The 22,348-nt window shown below is 33.9% G+C and overlaps 1 protein-coding gene across 1 annotated transcript in view; it reads left to right on the plus strand.

Annotated features, from left to right (window-relative positions):
* LOC309857170 (uncharacterized protein) overlaps positions 1 to 22,348 on the plus strand; it is a gene marked incomplete at its 3' end in the record, with an annotated part of 204,700 nt that overhangs the window by 140,527 nt on the left and 41,825 nt on the right. The gene's annotated exons all lie outside the window — the stretch shown is intronic.

The raw sequence follows: 22,348 nt of genomic DNA on the forward strand, positions 1-22,348 counted from the left end.
TAAGATTTTATTTATTTATTTGACAGAGAGAGATCACAAGTAGGCAGAGAGGCAGGCAGAGAGAGAGAGAGAGGAGGAAGCAGGCTCCCTGCTGAGCAGAGAGCCCGATGCAGGACTCGATCCCAGGACCCTGAGATCATGACCTGAGCCTAAGGCAGCGGCCTAACCCACTGAGCCACCCAGGCGCCCCGGGAGTATAATAATTCTTGAATTTTAATACGTAACAACAGATTTGGGGATATATAGGGAAAAACTAAGAACAAAAATCATAACTTCTACCTTGGACGACAAATGGAAAATAATTTCAACACCCTTATTTTAAGATTACATAGACAAATGGTCATCATATTGGTAAGATATGTAAGACTTGAACAAAATGATCAACTAACTAGATATGCTTGATATTACATTACAGTAACTGAACTAACTGAGGTCAGTCTTTGGTGAATCACAGAAACAGGTGGAGTTGTCAAACAAAGGAATCTTTGTTTACAACATACAAGGAGTTCAAAGGGAATAAGTTCCAAAGCCTTGACTGTTTGAACAGGAGAGAGATTTTTATTTAGTATTTAAGATGAATACTCAGAAGGGAGAGTTTTATTATCCCGTGTATGGTTGGTCATAAGGTTGTGGATGCATGCACATCCACATATGTATTTGTGCAATATGTATTGCATGTTCACCTGAATGAAGCTTGTATTCCACCGAGGGCAGAAACTTCAACGTTAGAATAAAGCAGAGGTAACTGTTGGACAAGGGAAAGGAACTCTGCAGGCTTCAAGAGCAGATAGAAACTAGATGGGGTCTTGGGCTCATTTTCTGGGACAAGGAATGAAAGGCCTTGATTGCTTTTGAAATAGCACTAGGAGTTTTACCACTGATTTATTGTCTCAATAGCTTAGGCTATTTCCTGCTCTGGTGGTGACTGTTAGTTTTCCCATTGCCTTGTTCCCTCAAAATCCTTAGGAGTGAGGTTTTTGCATTTCTTTGTAAGAACCTCCCAGGAATTTTTGGAAGAAGTGTGCTTGGGCAAGTACACAGGTGGGGTATAGATCATTGAAAATAGCTGGGGACAAAAAATGACTTTTCTTATGTCAGGAAAACTATATCTCTTCTTTAATTTTCTAGGAACCTCTAACTCTTTCTGCTGATGTTACCAGCAGGCATCTGAGATATTACTGATTGTTCTCTTGAACCTAAGGAAAAGGAAATGTAGAAAGCAAAAGACAAAACTTTAAAATCTATCCTGCAACTCATCAATTCACTGCAGCCACCTCTCTGTCTTTCCCTTTCTCTTTTTCTCTCTTTCTCTTTCTCTCTCACTTTCTCTCTCACATACGCACAACACACGCAAATCGACTTAAAGCAATTTTTAATTTTCCCTATTACATTTTAATATACTTGAGGCATGATCATTTTCTTAGTAAATACAAGGAAAAAAAATCTAGGATTCCATCATTCTGTGTGATTAAAGTATTGAGGAATTTACTTCCAATAGCACTTATAAAAACATATTTTATTTAAGGAATATTATATAATCAGGTGCCTGCATTTTTCTTATTCTCTAACTAGTGTTATTTGGCAATTAATATTTTGTCAATCAATATTCCCCTATACCTGAATGTGTGGGCAGTGAGAGATGAGTTAGAGGCAAGGATGGTGAACACTCCCAACAACTGCAGACTACATATATCTTAAGCCATGATTTTCTTTGCAAAGGTCAACATTGATAATGTTCTAGTCATACCTCCGTGTACCAGGAAAGAAGTAGCATATTTCTTGAAAGACACAGCTATCAAAGCTCCATTGAGAAACCATAAAGATGGAGAAGGGATTTGCAAATTAAATATCTGATAATGGACATCTACTCTGATTATTTAAAAATGAATAAAAATAAAAAACCTTACTAATAACCAAACAGAGTATCCAATTTTACATGTGAAGGAAATAATGGAAGAGACATGTCACCAAAAGTATATGGATGGCTTATAGGCACATGACAAATTTCTCAACATTTAGACATTAAAGAAATACAAATTAAAATCATAATGAGACATGCTTACATATCTATTAGAATGGCTAAAATTATAAAGGCTAATTGTACTTGGTCTGAGCTAGATTGAGAAGCAACAAAAAATCTAAACTGTTGTTGGCATATATCATGATACAACCACTTTGGAAAATAGTTTCAAAAATTTTTAAATGAAAAATATGTTGCAGTTACACAAATAGCCATTTTATTCTAGGCATTTAACCAAGAAAAACAAACCCTATGTTCATACAAGGACTTGTATGTGAATTTCATATCAGCTTTATTTTTAAGAATTGAAAACAGTGGAAATGTTCATCAATGTCCATCAATAGAGCAAAGACAATTGGAGATTCTCAAAGTAATGATGCTGAGAAAAGAAAAGCCAGGCAATGAATAGTATATACTGTGTGATTCCATGACTACAAAAAATCTAGAAAATACAAATTTATATATAGTCACAGTCATCAAATATATTGGTGTGATTTTAGTGCCTTCTTCTGTGCTCCCATAGCTTCCTACACTTGTATCTCCGAGCATTTGTTACACCATGTGAAAATATGAACTCTTTCTCTTTATTCTGTCTTACTAGAATAAGAATCCTTGAAAGTTTATGGACAATTGAACTCTCAGTTATTAGCAGAAATTCTATCACACAGTAAGTTTCCAAATATAAAAGCCAGAGTTTTACAATGACTTCTAAGCTTTTACATGATCTAGCCACTCATTTAACCTCTGTGACCTCTTTCCCTGCTACTCTTCAGTCACTCACAGTGGCCTCCTTGCTATTCCTCAGATATGCCAGGCATGATCCAACCTTATGGCCTTCAAGATAGCCAATTCCTTTGTCTGGAGTGACCTTATTGCTGATAGTTCTGCGCAAATTCATCACCTTTCCATACATTTGTTCAATTGTCAGCTTCATTGTAAGTACCCTGATCTTTCTATTAAAAGATTTAACTCCCCATCCCCTGCCTAGCAACCTTGATTTTTCTCACCCTGATCGAATTTTTCTTTTTCCCCATTGTACTCTTCCTTTTTGAATGCACTATGCCATTTTTATTAAGGTTTTTAGCTTTGAATTGTCTCACCCATTAAAATAAAAGTTCTACAAAGCCAAGTATTTCATTTACCAGTGTAGTCTGAAGTAATATCTGCCATATAATAGTTCAGTAGACAACTGGTAAATTTCAAAATAAATTAATGTTGAGAGTATACTGAATTTCATAAGTCATTTCAATATTTTTTTCCAAAAAATAAACTACATAAAACATACTTTAAATTTACTTTCAAAATATTTTATAGCATATAATGGACAATATACATAAGCCTAAAGAAACAATCCTATAATTAACCATTTCATACCTACTTAAAAACTGCATAATACCACACTCTTAGATCCTCTTTGAATGCTCTAAAATAACCCTTCAAATGAAATACATTTTAAAAACTCACAGATTTTTTGGCAAATAATTTAATAAAATAAAAGTTTCATTCATCTATGTAGATCAAAATAAATGTTTTTAATAAGCATGAAATTTTAACTCTGAAGTGTGCTAAAATGAAACCACCTGCTAAGGGTGAGAGAACAAAAATAAACATCCTTTTTCCAAATAAGAGGAATTTATTACCTTTGAATCAAAGCATGTGGATTTGTTTTAACTGGCAATAAAGCAATATGGAGACACAAACCATAGAAAGTCATATTTTAGATTTCCAAAAGACTTCTAAGTGAAGAGTATACATTTTTTAATTGCTACATAATGCTACATAATGACAAGATGACAGGTTGTGGCAAATAGCATTTTAAAAGCTCTACTCATAATGGAACAGAAGATGTCATTTCCCTATAATTTTATATATGTCTTTAATTTACTATATCTGGATACAACATATTACCAAACAGATATTCATCAAAGACTAAATCATTTTTAATGGAACATAATAATTTGAACCTACATCTATTAATCATTTTTTTCGATCTAACATTTATAGTCTCGCTAAACATTTTATCAGTTGTTGACAAAATTCAAAATAAATAGGATAAAAAGTCGTGTTTGGAAAAGTAGATTTCTTCTCAAATTGGCATTTAAATGAAAATATTTGCTGATATTTTTTAAACTTTAAATGTAATTTTATATATATATCTGACCTATCAGATGATATAAAATTTTTGGAGAAAATATGACATATTTTTTGATCTTGGTTGAAGGTATTAATAAAGAGCAACTGTTTGTATTATTGTATTGTGATATCTTAGTTAATAAACATGAATAACTGGTATAAAATATGTTTTTTTAAAAATTTTATTTATTTACTTGACAGAGATCATAGGAAGGCAGAGAGGCAGCCAGAGAGAGAGGAATGGAAGCATGCTCCCAGCTGAGAAGAGAGCCCACTGTGGGACTCAATCCCAGGAACCTGGAATCATGACCTGAGCCGAAGGCAGAGATTTTAACCCACTGAGCCACCCAGGCGCCCTAAAATATGTTTTTTTTTAAATATAGAAGTATAGTTCTTGCCAAAATATGGAATTAGCTGGAACTGAATGCCTCCTTCAAAGTCAGCTCTGGAGAAATTATGCAAGTGTAATATGGAACTATTTCAGATATTAACCAAAAACAAAGAAATGATGATAAACGCCTTAAAATACTCAAAGTTGCCCTTGACTGGTATGTTTCAAGCTCTATTCCTGGTTTGAAGACAGGTTTTAACAGGCCTGTCACTGTAGAAATCCGCTGGATGTTTAGAGGCTATCAGAACTGTACAAAACCTTGAAGGGGTAAAGACTTGAAAATTCTTTAGAGAGATTAGCTCCCTAAGGCATTATTCCTCCACACATTTTCCTCCAATCAATTAAGACTGATGGATGAGGGGCACCTGAGTGGCTCTCTCATCACGTGGGTGGTGGGTTAAGCCTCTGCCTTCATCTCAAGTCATGGTCTCTGGGTCCTGGGATCCAGCCCCACATCGGGCACTGCTCAAAAGGAAGCCTGCTTCCCTCCCTGCTTGCCTGCCTCTCTGCTTACTTGTGATCTCTCTCTCTCGCTCTCTTTCTCTCTCTCTGTGTCCAATAAATAAATAAAATCTTTTAAAAAAGGCTGATGGATGATAAATTATGAAAACTGCTCCCTCCAAATGATGCTTCTTCATAAGGATTTAAGAATTTAAAATTGAAACTTGACCGTAGGATTTATCTTATAGAATAACATCAAGTGAAGGCAGTTATTATTAGTTCTGAAGTATTTGTGATTCTGAATTCTTGGCCTCATTAGTAAATTTATTTTTAAATTCTCCCATGGAGTGGTGATTGGCCTTCAGTCTTTCATTGATATACATCATTGGGTCAAATGAGATGTGTGTGCCCAGAACTATATATAATCTTTTTTGTATTTCACTGGAGATGGCATTTCTGAGTTTTGTTCAATTGAATTTGGACAGATGTTTTAATAGTCACTTCTAGAGTTGGCCCTGGAGAATATCTTCCTTTTTTTCTCTTCCCGATTCTCTGAAAAACCCTGACTAATTCACATTATCACAGTAATATCATAATTCAAGTTTTTCCAAACACTATAGCTGCAAAATAGAAGGAAGCTACTCAGAATGGAATACTATTGTGAATGATTGAGAAAGAAAACATTATTATAATTAAGCTACCAGGTTTCAATGTATTTTATTGTTGCTTAGAAAATCCTAGCATACCCAGACTTTACAGAGATTTGATGATCCTAAGAAGAGCTGAACTCATGGACCAAAATAACTATGCACATAAAAAGTACAATTACTTACCTAAAAAATATGATGTGGTTAACTTTATATGCCAATCCAAGTGTTATGGGAACAGGAATTAAAAAAATAGCTTAGGGGCGCCTAGGTGGCTCAGTGGATTAAGCCACTGCCTTCAGCTCAGGTCATAATCTCAGGGTCCTGGGATCAAGTCCTGCATCAGGCTCTCTGCTCAGCAGGGAGTCTGCTTCCCTCTCTTTCTCTCTGCCTGCCCTCTGTCTACTTGTGATCTCTCTCTGTCAAATAAATAAATAAATAAAATCTTAAAAAAAAAAAGAATGACTGTACTTTTAAAAAATAGCTTAAAAGGAGCGCCTGGGTGGCTCAGTGGGTTAAGCCGCTGCCTTCCGTTCAGGTCATGATCTCAGGGTCCTGGGATCAAGCCCCACATCAGGCTTTCTGCTCAGCAGGTAGCCTGCTTCTCTTCCTCTCTCTCTGCCCACCTCTCTGCCTACTTGTGATCTCTCACTGTCAAATAAATAAATAAAATATTTTTAAAAATAGCTTAAAAGTATATGATAAAATAATGATATACATATACAAGGAAAAGAAAGATACTATACTGTGAATATAAATTAAGTGAAAATTGTTGAAATAAAGAATACAATAAATGGAGACTAAGATGAATATAGCTGTAAAATGAATAAATGAGTTGGGAAAAACAAACAAACAAATTAATGACTTCTGCCCAAATACAGCAGAAGAGAAAAAAAAATAAAGAAAATATTTAAATAAGTACTGAGATAAATTTTGGAGAATTAAAGAAAGATAAAAGATACCAGACTTAAAATGATGCCAAACACGAGATATCAGAAACAAAACAAAACAAAACAAAAACTACACACACTAAAAACCACTCGTATACATTATGGTGAGTTTTAAGAATATCAAAAACAGAGAAGAGCATAAATGATGCCCAAGAGAAGAACAGATCACCTAAAATGTACAAGAATAATACTGACAGCACAATTCTCAATAGTAATAGCATATAAAGAGACAGCTGGGAGTTTTTATAGATGGAAAAGATATTTGAAACTAGGTATTATACATCAATCCAAATTATTGATTAAATTTGAGAGCACAGTAAAAATACAATGAAGCATGTTAGGTCTTAGAACATTTATCACACAGAGACACACATTTTGGAAAACTTCCTTGGAAGACAGCTCAATTGAGATCGAGAAAACAGAATTATGTACTCAAAGGCACATTTTGAAGGAAGGATTGAATATAGTCTGCACTGCAAATATTCTTTAATCGTATGTTCTGAATATCCTAAATTTAAGAAGTATTTGTTCAAATATTTACCTTTAAATAAATCCTAGGAGACTTTTTCTTGGATTCTGGAAAATCAGTCCATTTGGATACAAATCTTTTTGTCACTGATGGAAATTTTGATAGCCCTTAACTGTGGAATGCCTAATGTATTGTTACAGCAATTGTGATTTGCCAATACATGGGTGATGTGTGTGTGTTGTGTGTGTTTATTTTTATTTTTGATGGTTTAACTCTTCTATGGGATTTTTAAGTAGACATGATTTTAATAAATTATGATTTGTTGAAATTTATCTGAGGTTATATATAATAAAATGAAATTTGTGTGAACTAAAGAAGTGCATCTCCATTTTTTTTTGTTTTAAGAGTAGACTGGTCTTTAAAAATTGTCCAAAGAAGTACATTATATTCATTATTAAATTTGATAATATACTATAAAGTATTTATGGTCATATTGGACCATATCAAATTCTACTATTAATTCATATTAATAATTACCATAAGAGGAAAAAGGGATATTTTTCAAAATAAAAATTAGCGTATTTTTCAGAATATGATATAGTGTTATTCACTGAACTGAGGGAACAAATGTCAAAGTCTAACACAGTTTACAGAATGTTTTAACATAAATTGAAATTTAAATCTGACCAAATTTCACAGTTTTAAGTAAAATGATAGCACTTTATATCCTTGAAAAGTGGTAAGTGACCCAAAACATGGCTTAGAAAAACAAATTTAACACTACACTAGTCTGAGATGGTTAAGTTATGGTACAACTTGCCATTGTGTATCATCAAATGGTATATTTTTTTCTTTTGGGCTTGTCATTATATTTTATTTTAGCCATTCTGGTAAGTGTGTAGTGATATCTCAGTGTCATTTTTTTTTTTAAAGATTTTATTTGTTTATTTGACAGAGAGAAATCACAAGTAGATGGAGAGGCAGGCAGAGAGAGAGAGGGGGAAGCAGGCTCCCTGCTGAGCAGAGAGCCCGATGCGGGACTCGATCCCAGGACCCTGAGATCATGACCTGAGCCGAAGGCAGCGGCTTAACCCACTGAGCCACCCAGGCGCCCTCTCAGTGTCATTTTAATTGCATTTCCTTGATGTCTAATTGTGTCAAAATATATTACTTTGATGTTTAATGCTCTGAGCTTTCTCAGTTCATGACCATGAAGCCACTTAGGAAAAATACAGTTGCAGAGGCACTCATAGACCAACTCTTATTTCGAAATAAGAAGAAACATTACTACCCATTCCAACAAAAAATAGATTTGTTATGCAGCAGGGATTTTATAAATTACCTGACACAACTTATATAGTAAGATGAAATGGGACAGGCGGCTTCTTGCAGCTATATACAACATCATTTTAATTTCAATTTTCAGTATAATTTTTCCAAGGTATACACAAAATATATATTTAATGTAAATTGTGAACATTTTAAACTCTGTATATGGAAATTAATCAATTTTAAGTTTATAACAATCAAAATTAACGGAAGTTTATTTTAAATTAGTTAGCTTTCTCTGCATTGCAAGACAGAATAATCAAGAATTGGTAAGAAAAAAGTAATCTCTGTAAAATTACCGGGGGTGCATTATAAAGTGTTCGGTAACTGATCAAACTCACAATTTGGATTGAATGGCAAGTGATTTTTAAAATCTGGAACTCATTGTCAATTTTTTTTTCTTCATTGTGTCTTAATAATTTACTGTGTTCATTTGCATGGAAGTGAAGAAAAATGCATGACATTTCATCTCAACACTAACACCTTTAACTGGCAACTCTAAATGTACTTTACAGCAGTGTAACAAAGTAAAGATCAATGATGTTTCATGAAATATCTGTTATAATTCTCAAGGAGATAGGGAGTTTGTGCAAAAATGCAAATCACTTTGCAACTAAACACATTGTTTATTTCAGCTAATTTTAAGAAAATATGCTGAGAATCTCTCAAAAAAGGAAGCAATGATTTAGGTTTGCCTTCAAAATCCTTATCTAATCCTGAACCAACAGCACATAGTTCAAAGAGCAACTAATTTGAGTAGCTCCAATTTACACATTTCCTAACAATGCTTAATTTAGTGGAATTTCTGTCCAATTATGTTAATTTGATGTAATGAAAGACAAAAGTTCAAAAAGATCATCCTTAATTTATATAGATGCCAAACTCTGCATTTTCTGAATGACGCCCAGGAACGTATTTTCAAAAACAAACAAACAATGCCAGAACCACTATTAGGTCATCTCTAGGCAGAAAGTGACTCAGAGCTTACATTACTCTCTCCCTGAAAGTATACTGTAGGCACTGAAACTACTACCCTGAGTCTGTGCTATCAAATTCCTTAAGTTAGAAAGTTTTAAAACCCGTCTGTGTGGGAGTATTTCATTTACAGATAGAGATTTGGTTGTTTATACATTTTCATACTTGATTTTTAGGGTGTAATAACTATGTTTTAAAATTCATGGTGGTTTTGAATACTGTTGGATAATTGAGCTAAAATGGTATATCCATTCCTCCTAAGAAACAGAAATTATAGAAAGGTAGTGCTTTTCAAATCTGACATCTTTGAGTCATTGCAGTTTCATATAAATGCAATAGGAAAAGTGTCATTCATGTTTATGATATTTTCTATAAATAAATTAGAATGTACTGGAGGCCTGATATAAAGTGGGATGCCTAAACTTCAGTAAGATCTTGTTTTCAATTCAAAATAAATTTTATTTTTTATTTTTTTATAATGTCCCTCAATTTCAGATAAGCACCCCCATAATGTCCACTCCGGTTTTTTTAAGATTTTATTTATTTTATTTGACAGATAGAGATCACAAGTAGGCAGAGAGGCAGGCAGAGAGAGAGGGAAGAGGAAGCAGGCTCCCTGCTAGGCAGAGAGCCCGATGCGGGGCTCGATCCCAGGACCCTGGGATCATGACCTGAGCCAAAGGCAGAGGCTTTAACCCACTGAGCCACCCAGGCGCCCCCAAAATAAATTTTAAATTGAATTATGCACCTCTAAGTTCAGAGACAATAAACATCAACCAACACAATTAATAAGTTCTATTTCTTGAAATTTCGGGAACATTGATAGTCTCATCTCCTGGAAGAACAACAGCTAAAATTTTAGGTCATGGATTCCTGCTAAAATATCACTTTCCCAAAGAAAATTAATGTTAGGAATTTTCATTGATTGTTATTGATCATGAAGAATATAACAACCACGATAAAAAGAGTAGGAAAAACATGATATCTCATCTGTAAGGGCATGTGGAAAGTAGGAAATGTTAATAAAAATAACTACCATTATTTCCTAAGTTAACATAATACAACAGAACAAAAATATTTCAAAACAATGTTTTCTTTTTTTTTTAATTTTATTTATTTATTTGACAGAGAGAGATCACAAGTAGGCAGAGAGGCAGGCAGAGAGAGAGGAAGAAGCAGGCACCCTGCTGAGCAGAGAGCCCAATGTGGGACTCAATCCCAGGACTCTGAGATTATGACCTGAGCCGAAGGCAGCGGCTTAACCCACTGAGCCACCCAGGCGCCCCCATAACAATATTTTCTAGGCTCATTCTGATAACTCTTTTCTACATTCAAATTTAAAGGTTGAGGCATGTGATATATATTACACAAAAAACATCCCAAGGCATTCGTTAAAAAAAAAAAAAAACTCTTAATAAAGAACAAATCCAAAGGAATTTCTTTTCTAATTTAATTAACAAATTATGAATTGACTTACCTATTTTATCACAGTGTATCAGGCACCAATAATATTTTTTAATCGTCACACCTGATGCAATAGTTACCATCTTTCAAACATACTGATCACGAACAAGCAAATAAACAAGAGCACCGTAGCTTAAGATCTACCTGCATAAATATAGGCTACTTCAGACAATCTCTTCACCACAACATAGCAATGAATAGAAATCATACATGCTCTGTATGGACATACAGATGAGATAGAATGGGATGATGTTAATATATGCAGAATCTTTATTAATTACATTGTAAACCATAATATGGAAAAACAGAATACAATTTTAGAAATACCCAGGTCACCATCATTGTTTTATTTTTATATGTGTAGATAAGGAGTTTAATAAACAATCCATGACTATTCAACTCCTTATATTTTGAAAATTTTAGCAAAAGTAACAAACCTAGCACCTAGAAAATTGTACCTATCTGCAATATACAGCTTTGCCAGCATGGTAGAAGAAAAGCAAAACAAAATAAGTAAGAAAAGTTTAACATTTCACAAGAGATTTGCTTTTATTTTTTTATTTTTTAATTTTTATTTTTCATTTATTATTTACTTCTATTTTCTACTTTATTTTAATGAAAATGTCATGACCATAACATAAGAGCAGAATTAAACCAACATGAGAAATTATTTTTTCATAAGTTAAAATAAACTAGCTTGGTGATTAATTCAAAATTATATTACAAACTTCAGTGTTCTTGCAGTAAGTATCACTGCATAAACAAATCAGTCAGGAGTCATAAACTAATGATGATTCTAAATGTTATTTAGAGAGACATTCTGTTCTTAATATATTTCAAATATTCTACACAAGGCAAAGTGGATCCAAGTAATCTGTAGGCAAAATAAGATTTTAGAGAAGTATATATTTCCAACAGTATTTATAAAATATTACCTTTATGTAAGGCATCATCCTGGACTTTGTGGAAAACACACAAAGGAGTAAGAAGTGGCCCTTCAAGAAACATATACAATATCAAGGTTTAACATGAAGCAGCATGTCTTCTCTAAGTAAAAAAAAAAAAACATTGTACCAACTGACTTTACTGAAACTTTATATTTATTGCTCTCATTTTAGGTCATAGTGTCCTTCTGCATGCAGGCTGCTATAACGGACATGATATAGACTTAATAGCTTATAAAGAACAGGAATTTATTTCTCACAGTTCTAGAACGGAGAAGTTCAAGATTAAGGAATGGGCAGATCCAGGGAGAGCCCACTTCCTCATAGATGGCTATCTTCTCACTGTAAACGTACATGATGAATGAAGCAAGAGAACTCTCTGGGGTCTCCTTTAAAAGGACTGTAATCCCACTTATGACCTAATCACCTCCCAAAGGCCCCCAAGTTTTAATACTATCACTTCCAGAGTTAGATTCCATAATATGATTTTGGGAGACATAAACATTCACACCATAGTATATATAAACAAAAAAAGACACAAAAACAACAAACAAAAAAATTATTTTAACTACCTATTATTTTCAACTACATAAACTTTTAATTTGTTTCTATATAATATTAAATAACTCATTTGAGTGATTCACTTATATCCAATGCATCTGAGTGCAATTAAATTTGCTTACCCAGCATATCCAGAAGCATATTTCTTCAGACTATCCCATTCCCCACCTTACAGGATTTACCACAATTAGAAGACATGGGATAGAGGATAGATAGATAGATGTATACATAAACACACTTGTACATACCCATATGCATATTTTTTCCTGTTAATGATACTCATGCAAATAAAATTTAAGCTCAAGGAAACCTGTCTTGTGTGTTACTTAATATCCAGTTTTTAGTCAACATCCAAAAACAAATAATCCAATAAAACCATGGATAGAAGACATGAACAAGTGTTTCCCCAAAGCACACATTCAAATGAAAAGATGTCCATCATCATGTATCATCAGGAAATTGCAAAGCAAAACTAGAAAGAGATACCACCTCACACCTGTCAGAATGGCTAAAATTAACACTACAAGAAACAAAAGGTGTTGGAGAGGATGTGAAAAAGTAACACTTGTGGGGGCTGCCTGGGTGGCTCAGTGGGTTAAGCCTCTGCCTTCAGCTCAGGCCATGATCTCAGGGTCCTGGGATCAAGTCCCACATCGGGCTCTCTGCCAGGCATGGAGCCTGCTCCCTCCTCTCTCTCTCTCTACTTGTGATCTCTCTCTGTCAAATGAATAAAATCTTAAAAAAAAAAAAGAAAAAGTAACAATTGTGAACTGTTGGTGGTGATGCAAACTGATACAGCCATATTTGAAAACAGTATGGAATTTCCATAAAATTTAAAAATAGAAGTCCTTTTTGATCCAACAAACCTGTTGGTGTGTATTTACCCAATGAATATAAGAAAACTTATTCAAAGGGATGCTAGCACCCCTATGTTTATAGCAGCATTATTTATAAAGCTAAGATATGGAAAGCGCCCAAGTATCCATCAATTGATGAATAAATAAAGAATAAGTGGTATGTATATACAATGGAATATTATTCTGCCATAAAAAAGACTGAAATCTTGCCATTTGCAATAACATGGTTGGAACTAGACAGTATAATGCTAAAAGTGAAATAAGTCAGTCAGAGAAAGACAAATACCTTTACTCATATATGGAATAAAAGAAACAAAACAAACAAGCAAAGGGGAAATAATAAGACATAGAAAGAGAAACAAAGCAAGAAACAGACATTTCATTACGGAGAACAAACTGATGGTTACTTGACGGGATCTGAAAGGAGTGATGGATTAAATAAGTGATGGGGGTTAATTAGAGCACTTGTCATGATGAGCACTGAGTGCTATATGTTATATTGTACACATGAATCTAATACAACCATATATGTTAACTAACTGGATTTCAAATGAACATTTTTTAAAATCCCAGTTTTTAGCTCACATTCTGGCTTACAAAAGGGATTTAGTCAGGAATTTGGAGATTAGTTAATGAACAAAAAAGGGGTGAACAGGCAGTTGTTAGATAAAATTACTATCCTTTCTGGCATGATCTTATACCTTTTATCTAGAAGTATTTTTAGCACTTTAGACTCTTCCTATTTTATTTTGAATCATTAAACAAAAATTTCCTCAAAGGACCTTAGACTCCATCCAATTTGAGCAACAGTTTGAGAGAGGAAATGGTGTCCAGGAGGAAAAAAAAAAAAGATGAAACTACTATTGTTTACTAGTGAATGCATAGTTCTTCCACAGAAGAAGCTCTAAATGGTCATGGCTCCAGCTTTATATGTGCTCAGTCATATGTTCAGAAGTAGGTAACACTATCAAAAAATATAAAGCATCTGAGATTATTTTCCCTTATTTGAAAGCTGGTGTATGAGTCTGCCGTAGTTTCTTGGGTGTTGATAGAAGACGCAGACTCATGTTTCAGAAATAATATAGTTTATTATTCACAGCAATAGAGGTAGCCAGAATATTAACATTATTTGTGTGTGTGTGTGTGTGTGTGTGTGTGTGTGTGTGTGTGTGTGTAGGGATGGGAGTTATATATCAGTTCTGAGCCTCAGTTCCCACAAGAAGAATCAAAAGAGAGGCAGATAATATTTGCAAACACAACAGGTTAAGTTAAAAAAAAAGATACTATTTCTGTCTTCCAAGTCTATTCAATACAACCATCTTCAAAGGATGGCCTAGAACAAATAATAAATGCAGAAATGTAAGCAACCAATTGAAAAGTGTCTCCCAAGAAACACACTTTGAGAGTCTTCATTTGACAAAAATACTATAGGATATTACATGGATCAGGTGCATCGAATACTGGAAGGTTAAAATTACAAGGGACCAAATATTTTTAAGCAGTTCTGGCATCCAGTAGAGTTCAAATAGGTTTTATAAGATTGAGGAAAGAAGCCATCAAAACCTGGGCCCAGGGGCACCTGTGTAGCTCAGTGGGTTAAGCCTCTGCCTTCGGCTCAGGCCATGATCTCAGAGCCCTGGGATCGAGCTCTGCATCAGGCTCTCTGTTCAGCAGGGAGCCTGCTTCCCACGCCCCCCCCCCCCCGCTATTTGCTTACTTGTGGTCTCTGTCTGTCAAATAAATAAATAAAATCTTAAAACAAAACAAAACAAAACAAAACAAAACAAAAATCCTGGGCCCAATTTTCCCAAAAGTATGATTCTGATTCTAGTCTCTATGATGTTATCCCTTGAAGACAATGTCTCTAATTGAGTTGAATTAGTTTACTAAAGAGCATACCCCCATTTGTTGTAGGAGATGAACAATATGCAAGAGGCAAAATGCCACATGGAAGCCACCTTGTCTTCAGTGGAACATAGAATCAGTTCCTTTGGGATGAATTTGTTCCACATTTGACTTCCCACTTAAGGGAAAATAAGAGTGCCTTCTAATAGATTTTAAATAGGAAATGACAACGGAAGCTTATACAAGATTATAAAATGGGAAATTTCATTTAGATAAGCAATCATTTCAAAGTCATCTTCTTAATATTACAGACTCTTCACATAATCATAATTTTATTTTGGTATTATATGGTAATTTCAAATATAGTAAATATAAAGAATTTACCTCTGTAATTATAGCGAGTCTGGTCATAGTTTAATGGCAACAAATCTTCAATTTAGAAGTATGGTCTACCAATTATTAATACATTTGGAAATGGTGTGTCATCTTCACTCCACTTGTCTCACTAAAACAGTGAGCCAAAAAAAGTAGGTCCAAGCTGTTTACTATGGTCAAAATGGGTTGCTTTTGCACTTGGTAAAGAAGCAGTCATATTTTGGAAGAAAAACTGAGGCTATTAATATTTTCAACTTATTTTCAGAAAAGGAAAGAAAGGATAATCTAACCTAAAGCCAAAATCTTACACAAGGTGGCTGGACAATGATCTTTTCCCAGATAAAGGGTTTTTCAACTTAGCCATGTTAGGAGGAAGAAGAGATGAGACATTGTGGACTTGACTAACGTTTGTACACTGTTCAAAAAGTTTTCAAAATAATGTGTATTATTTTTCTTCTTTTAGTTGAGACAAAAAAAAAAAAAAACCACTAATGAGCTTACTCTTAAAAGGAGGTAAACAAGAAACTAGCAAAGATTGAGTGTTAGGTATTGTCCCCCTCCTTTTTTTTTTTAAATTATGTTATGTTAGTTACCATACAATACATCATTAGTTTTTGAAGTAGTGTTCCGTGATTCATTGTTTGTGTAAAACACCCAGTGCCCCATGCAATATGTGCCCTCCTTAATACCCATCACCAGGCTCACCCATCCCCACATCCTTCTCATCTTTAAAACCCTCAGTTTGTTTCTTGGAGTCCATAGTTTTTCATGTTTCATTTCCCCCTCCAATACCCCCACTTCATTTTTCCTTTCCTTCTCCTAATGTCCTCCATGCTATTCCTTAGGTTCCACAAATAAGTGAAACCATATGATGATTGACTTTCACTGCTTGACTTATTTCACTTAACATAATCTCCTACAGTCCCATCCATGTTGATGCAAAAGTTGGGTATTCATCCTTTCTGATGGCTGAGTGATATTCCATTGTATCCTTGGATCACATCTTCTTTATCCGTTTGTCTGTTGTAGGGGATCTTGACTCTTTCAACAGAATGGCTATAGTGGACATTGCTGCTATGAACACTGGGGTGCATATGGCCCTTCTTTCCAGTAAAATAGAGCTAGCCTATGACCCAGCGATTGCACTACTGAGTATTGACCTCAAAGATACAGATGCAGTGAAAAGAATTAGGTATTGTTAAAGCACAAATGCAGGGGATAGAAGTTATGGTACAGAAGAGGGAAGGGCAACCATATGGCAGAGTAGAATAAAGTAGCTCAGGAAGAAATTAGTCATATCCAGATATTGTAAGGCATGTGGGGTTGGCAGGGAGAGCATGAGAAATCATAAGAGAATAGAGAGAAAATGGACCAGGCAGGAGAGGTTTATAACATTTTAACATCTAAGGTAAGCATATGCAAAGCAGAATAGGGAAAGAAATAAAAGTTTTTATAAGACTCAATACATAAGGAATAACGTGGAGGACACTGGGAGATGGAGAGAAGTGTGCTGGGGGAAATCGGAGGGAGAGACAAACCATGAGAGACTGTGGACTCTGAGAAACAAACTGAGGGTCTTGAAGAGGAGGGTGGCAGGTGGTTGGGTGAGCCCAGTGGTGGGTATTAAGGAGGGAATTTATTACATGAAGCACTGGGTGTGGTGCATAAACAATGAATTTTGGATCCCTGAAAATAAACTAAAAGAAAAAAAAGACTGACTACAGACATGGACCTCAGTGTAACACAGATATGGAACTCACTGTAATACCAGCCACTTCCCACCGACACACACAGACTATGATAATAATAAATAATAATGCAATTAAGAAAATTGCCTGCCAAATAATTTTTCCTCTTTTTTATTTTTATGATTATTATTTTTATTTTATTTTTAAAGTTTTTATTTAAATTGTAGTTAGTTAAAATAAGGTTAATATTACTTTCAGGTGTACAATATAGTGATCAACACTGCCATACAATGGCTTAAATAAAAAAATGAAAAAAAAATTTTTAAAGATTTTATTTTTAAATAAAACCTCTGTACCCAAGGTGGATTTCAAACGTACAACCCCACGATCAAGATTTACATATTTCACTGACTGTTCCAGCCAGGCACCCCAACAAATAAAAATTTTATAAAATTGTTGAGTTTGTGGGAGTCTCATTTGCTTAGTCAGTTAAGTGTCTGCCTTTGGCTCAGATCAGGATCTCAAGAGTCCTGGCATCGAGCCCCATATTGCTCATGCTCTCTCTCTCTCTCTCTCTCTGGCTTTTGCTCTTAAATAAATAAATAAAATATTTTTTAAAAAATTGTTGAGTTTTTTTAACTAGTTTTAAACTAGTAGACAGAGATGAAGATAAAGTATGATGTAATGGCACGGAAAAATACAACTTACACGTTTTAAAAAAAAAATGTGCAATGCAAGTTACCTCACTTCTTTTATCACCACACTGGGACTTTCCCTACTGAGTTGTTGTAATGTAAGGACCTATTTTATATTTTTATATTTTAGCAAGAGGCTTTCATTGAGGTTAACCCTTAAACTGTCCTTGCTCCCCTTCCCCCAGGGGATTCACTTAAAAACAAGTCCTGGAAATCAGCTCCAGGTAACAAAGCCCATATACAAGGGTGGGTCAGGCCAGGTGGAGACATCAATCAGCGGGAGGGGGGCGGTGTTTGCATATTGTCTCCCTAGATACTAAGGAGTATGCCCCACTCCTCCGCCCTTTGGGAAACTTTTTTGCACCAATCCTAATCAAGGTGTAATAGGCTGGGTCAAATGTCTATACTAGGGTAAATTGAACCTCAATTGGTCACCTAGCCTCACTGTGGAGTTTCCTGTGTGTGTTAAAATCTCATTGGTCACCTGTGCGTGGCCAGGCCTGACTGCATGGCCTTTGCCCTTAAAAGCTAGACTGTGAAACAGCAAAGGGTTGCCTTCTCTCATAAGAGGTGTGGCCCCGAACGTTTGGTTAGATTCTTGATGCTTGGCATGAAATAAAGCTTTGCTTGACCTTTGCTTTACATCAGTCTCGCTCCTTTAATCATAGACCCATTATTGGGGCATAACAGTATTAATCTTAAAGTTATAAGTCCACAATGCATCCATCATCCATTCTACCCCTTAACATTCCCCTTTGGACAGACCCATGATCTAGAACAAGCCTTATTTTATAGTGCCTTGTAGGAGATTTTTGCTGCTGCCTAAATTGCCTACTTTCCTCTCACCATTACCACGGAAATTGGGTCCACTGAAACAAAGGGGTAGTGTAAGAAATTAAGACTTCCATAAATCTCTTTAAATAATAAAGTATAAGATAGTGATACCTTTTTTTCTGCCACATAACCAATTCTTGCATGAATAAGGTCATATAAAAGAATTTACAACACATGCTAGCATTATCCTACTGGACCCAGACCATTTGTATGTTTCTCTGTCTCTGAGAAATGTAGTTATTTACATGACTGAAACCTAAAAATTGTTTGATATGACCACTAATATCACCTACATTATTTTAAAGCCTGTTTAAAGCTTCTGTAATACATAGGCTTTGTAAACACTTATTAAGCATCTTGTATATATCAAACACTTTAAAAATCTCTGCTTAAAAAAAAAAAAAACTCTACCTCAATGGAACTTTGAGTCTGAAAAAGATACAGGCAATATACAAGGCAACAGATAGAATAATTACATATTTGATTATATACTCTGAGGATGTCACCTTAAATTGAAATGAAAATGATCAGAAGGATCTGGATTTCTTGTCAAAATTTTTTGCCTTAAAAAGAAATTGATATTTAGGGAAAGTTGTTACTGAAAGAGGTCCTGTGTCAACCAAAAATGTTAAACCATGATCTCGCTAAATTTTCCAGTTGTGATTATTGCTTTGTTTAGCTGTCTTCTATTAAGACTGAATTTAGTAATTCAGTCTCAGATTTCAGTAAGTCTTTTTTTAAAAGATTTTATTTATTTATTAGAGAGAGAGAGGGAGGGGCAGAGGGAGAGGAAGAACCAGACTCCTTGCTGAGCAGGCAGCTGATGCAGGACTGGATCCTAGTACCCTGGCATCATGACCTAAGCTGAAGGAAGACACTTAACCAACTGAGCCACCCAGGCACTCTAGACTGTAAACTTCTTAAAGGTAAAAAAGTTTATTCTTCTAGTAGTTCCACAGACATTTCTAACATCCATAAGAAAGCATGTACTGATGTAAAATGCCAGCAAATCAAATTATTTAAAAAAGAAAAAAAGAAAGAAAAGATATATCTGGATAAAGAGAAAAACAGAAAATCTAATAATACATTGAATTATTAGAGCAAAGAGTGGAGGAAGAGAAAATAAATATGAAATAGAGATTTCCACTAAAAGAAAAAAATTGAATAAGGCAGAAGATTTAGAAAAAAATTGAATAAGGCAGGAGATTTAGAAAATGACAGACTTGAGAAAAAAATAAAATAGGAATTTTTAGAAAATAGCAATGAATGAAAAGGTAAATTGTTCCTACCTCTATAATATTAGCTGTTTGTTGTTGTTGTTGCTAATTTACCTATTTAATCTAATAAACAAAGAAAGGTTTCATTTAGGGATAAGGTTTCTCTCTCTCTATATATATTTTTTCCATTTAGGGATAAGGTATATATATATATACATAGATATATATGTATATATATATTTTTTAATTTTAATTGTTGGAAAATGTGTCACAGAATGTGTTTAAACTTTAAGATACAGATGCGACATGTAATGAACTGCATTTTTTGAACGTCTAATTTGTAAATGCTGTTAGAGGAAACTTGGTGGAAATGTTCTTATGTGCTTGTGTTTCTGGAACTAAGTATATTTATTAATAAGGAATAGTTTAAAATTATGAAATGACCAGGAGTGGACAATTTTCCTAATCCTATCAGCTCTTTGCAGCTCTTTTATTAGCCCCCTTCAGGAATATCAGCTTTTTTATCTAATTAAATTTTATATTAATGTGCTTTTGACTTTTGGCCTTTCTCTTCCTTCTGTTCTTTTTTTTCCCCTAAATTACATGTTTCTGTTTAACAGCTACTATCAATTCTTTGATATGAATTCTCAACATCAATTTACTAACTCCAGAGATGAAGGAGCATCAATATTTAGAAGCGAAGAATACAAAGCCTTGGGCATCTGGATGGCTCAGTCACTTAAGCATCTGCCTTCGACTCAGGTGGTGATCCCAGGGTTGTGGGATGGAACCCCAGGTTGAACTTTCTACTCAGCTGGGAGCCTACTTCTCCCTCTCCTTCTGCCTGCAGCTCCCTTTGCTTGCGTTCTCCCTCTCTTTGTCAAGTAAATAAAATAAAATAAAATAAAATAATGTAAATAATACATTTATTTATTTATTAAAATGCAATTATTACACAATACATAATGTATTGCATAATTATAATAATGATTAAATAATTTATTAAATATTTATATTAAATATATCAATTTAATTAAATAAATATTTTTAGAATTTAAAATATTTCAAATTTAGATTATTAAATATTAAATCATTAATTTAATAAATAAATATCTAAACATAATTAAATAAAATAATTTATTTATTAAAATGAATAAAATAATGTTGTCATTATCTCAGCATGTATTTTTAAATAGTCTAAAAAAAATCTAATAAAGTCTAAATACATTGAGTTCAGATATTTATACAAGTTAACCCAGACACTCAACCCACAGTTTCAAAACTTTTGTTTTTATCTACTACTCAAAATACGATTTTAATGTATTTATTTGTAACTTTGACATAGCAAGGAAACTTGGAGGAAAAGGAGACATTTGCTTTTAATATTTGAAAATTATTTTGTTGATTTAAAAAAATAAAAACCTTAACACGTGAGCATTTCTTCTTAAATAACACTGTGAAGTTTCTGAGTCGCATTCTATTAAAAGTGCTGATAAAATGGCCTCAGTTACTCATTTAAATTATCAGCTGAATGGGTAACAAATGAAGTAGAGAGCTTTTTAATTATTTATGAATGTATTGCTTGTGGATGGAGTGCCACATAGAGTTACCTCTCTTTTTGGCTTTGTTTTGTGAGCAGCAGTGGAATCTATGAATGAGATTAAACATAAGGACATTCACAGAAATTCTTAATGAACTTCTGGGGAAGGGCAATAAGTGCAAGGAAAAACTGCAGCAAGACTAATTACAAATTTCAAGTGGTCATCGCTTAATTATAGAAGCTTTTAAGTTCAAGTAATATATCTTTTTCATGAGCCTATCATATTGTATTAATTACCACAAACTGCACTCTTGAACACTTATCTTTTCACATATTTCTTATTCTTAGTACTTAAAATTACCCTTATGATTGATAAGTAAATGGATTTTACAGACAATGCATTTATTTACATAAATAAATAATGCTGTTTATATATATAAAAACAATTGAATATGTGTATGTGTTCAATGAATTTTTTTTCAAATTAACATCTTAATTCTACCACATTAGTTACAAATAGATATAGACTTTATAGATTCATCAAATATTTTATTCTCAAATTTATATGTCCTTTGTGAAGTAAATGAAACTGTATATATTAAATATAATCCTATCACATGTAACAGTTACTAGTGCATCCCAGGACATACATAGGTCAGGTCCTCCTCAAGGCATCACGGATAACTGGATTTCACTTTCTATCCTAGGAGTCTTCTGTATATTTCTGTGGCTTTTATACTACAATCAGGAGGAAGAATTCTTTTGCTAAAAGCTTCCAAATGACTATGCGAGTAGATTATTTGTAGACTAGTGATATAATATTATTGTTTAATATGTGAAGCATGATAAAATAAAATGCTATTGCCATATTTAATTTGTTCAGTAAAGCATTCATTTAGTTATCAAGCATTCATTTTCTTTTTTTAAAGATTTTATTTATTTATTTGACAGACAGAGATCACAAGTAGACAGA

The sequence above is a fragment of the Mustela nivalis genome, assembly GCF_964662115.1.
Source record: "Mustela nivalis genome assembly, contig: HAP1_SCAFFOLD_451, whole genome shotgun sequence".
Classification (NCBI taxonomy): Eukaryota; Metazoa; Chordata; class Mammalia; order Carnivora; family Mustelidae; genus Mustela; species Mustela nivalis.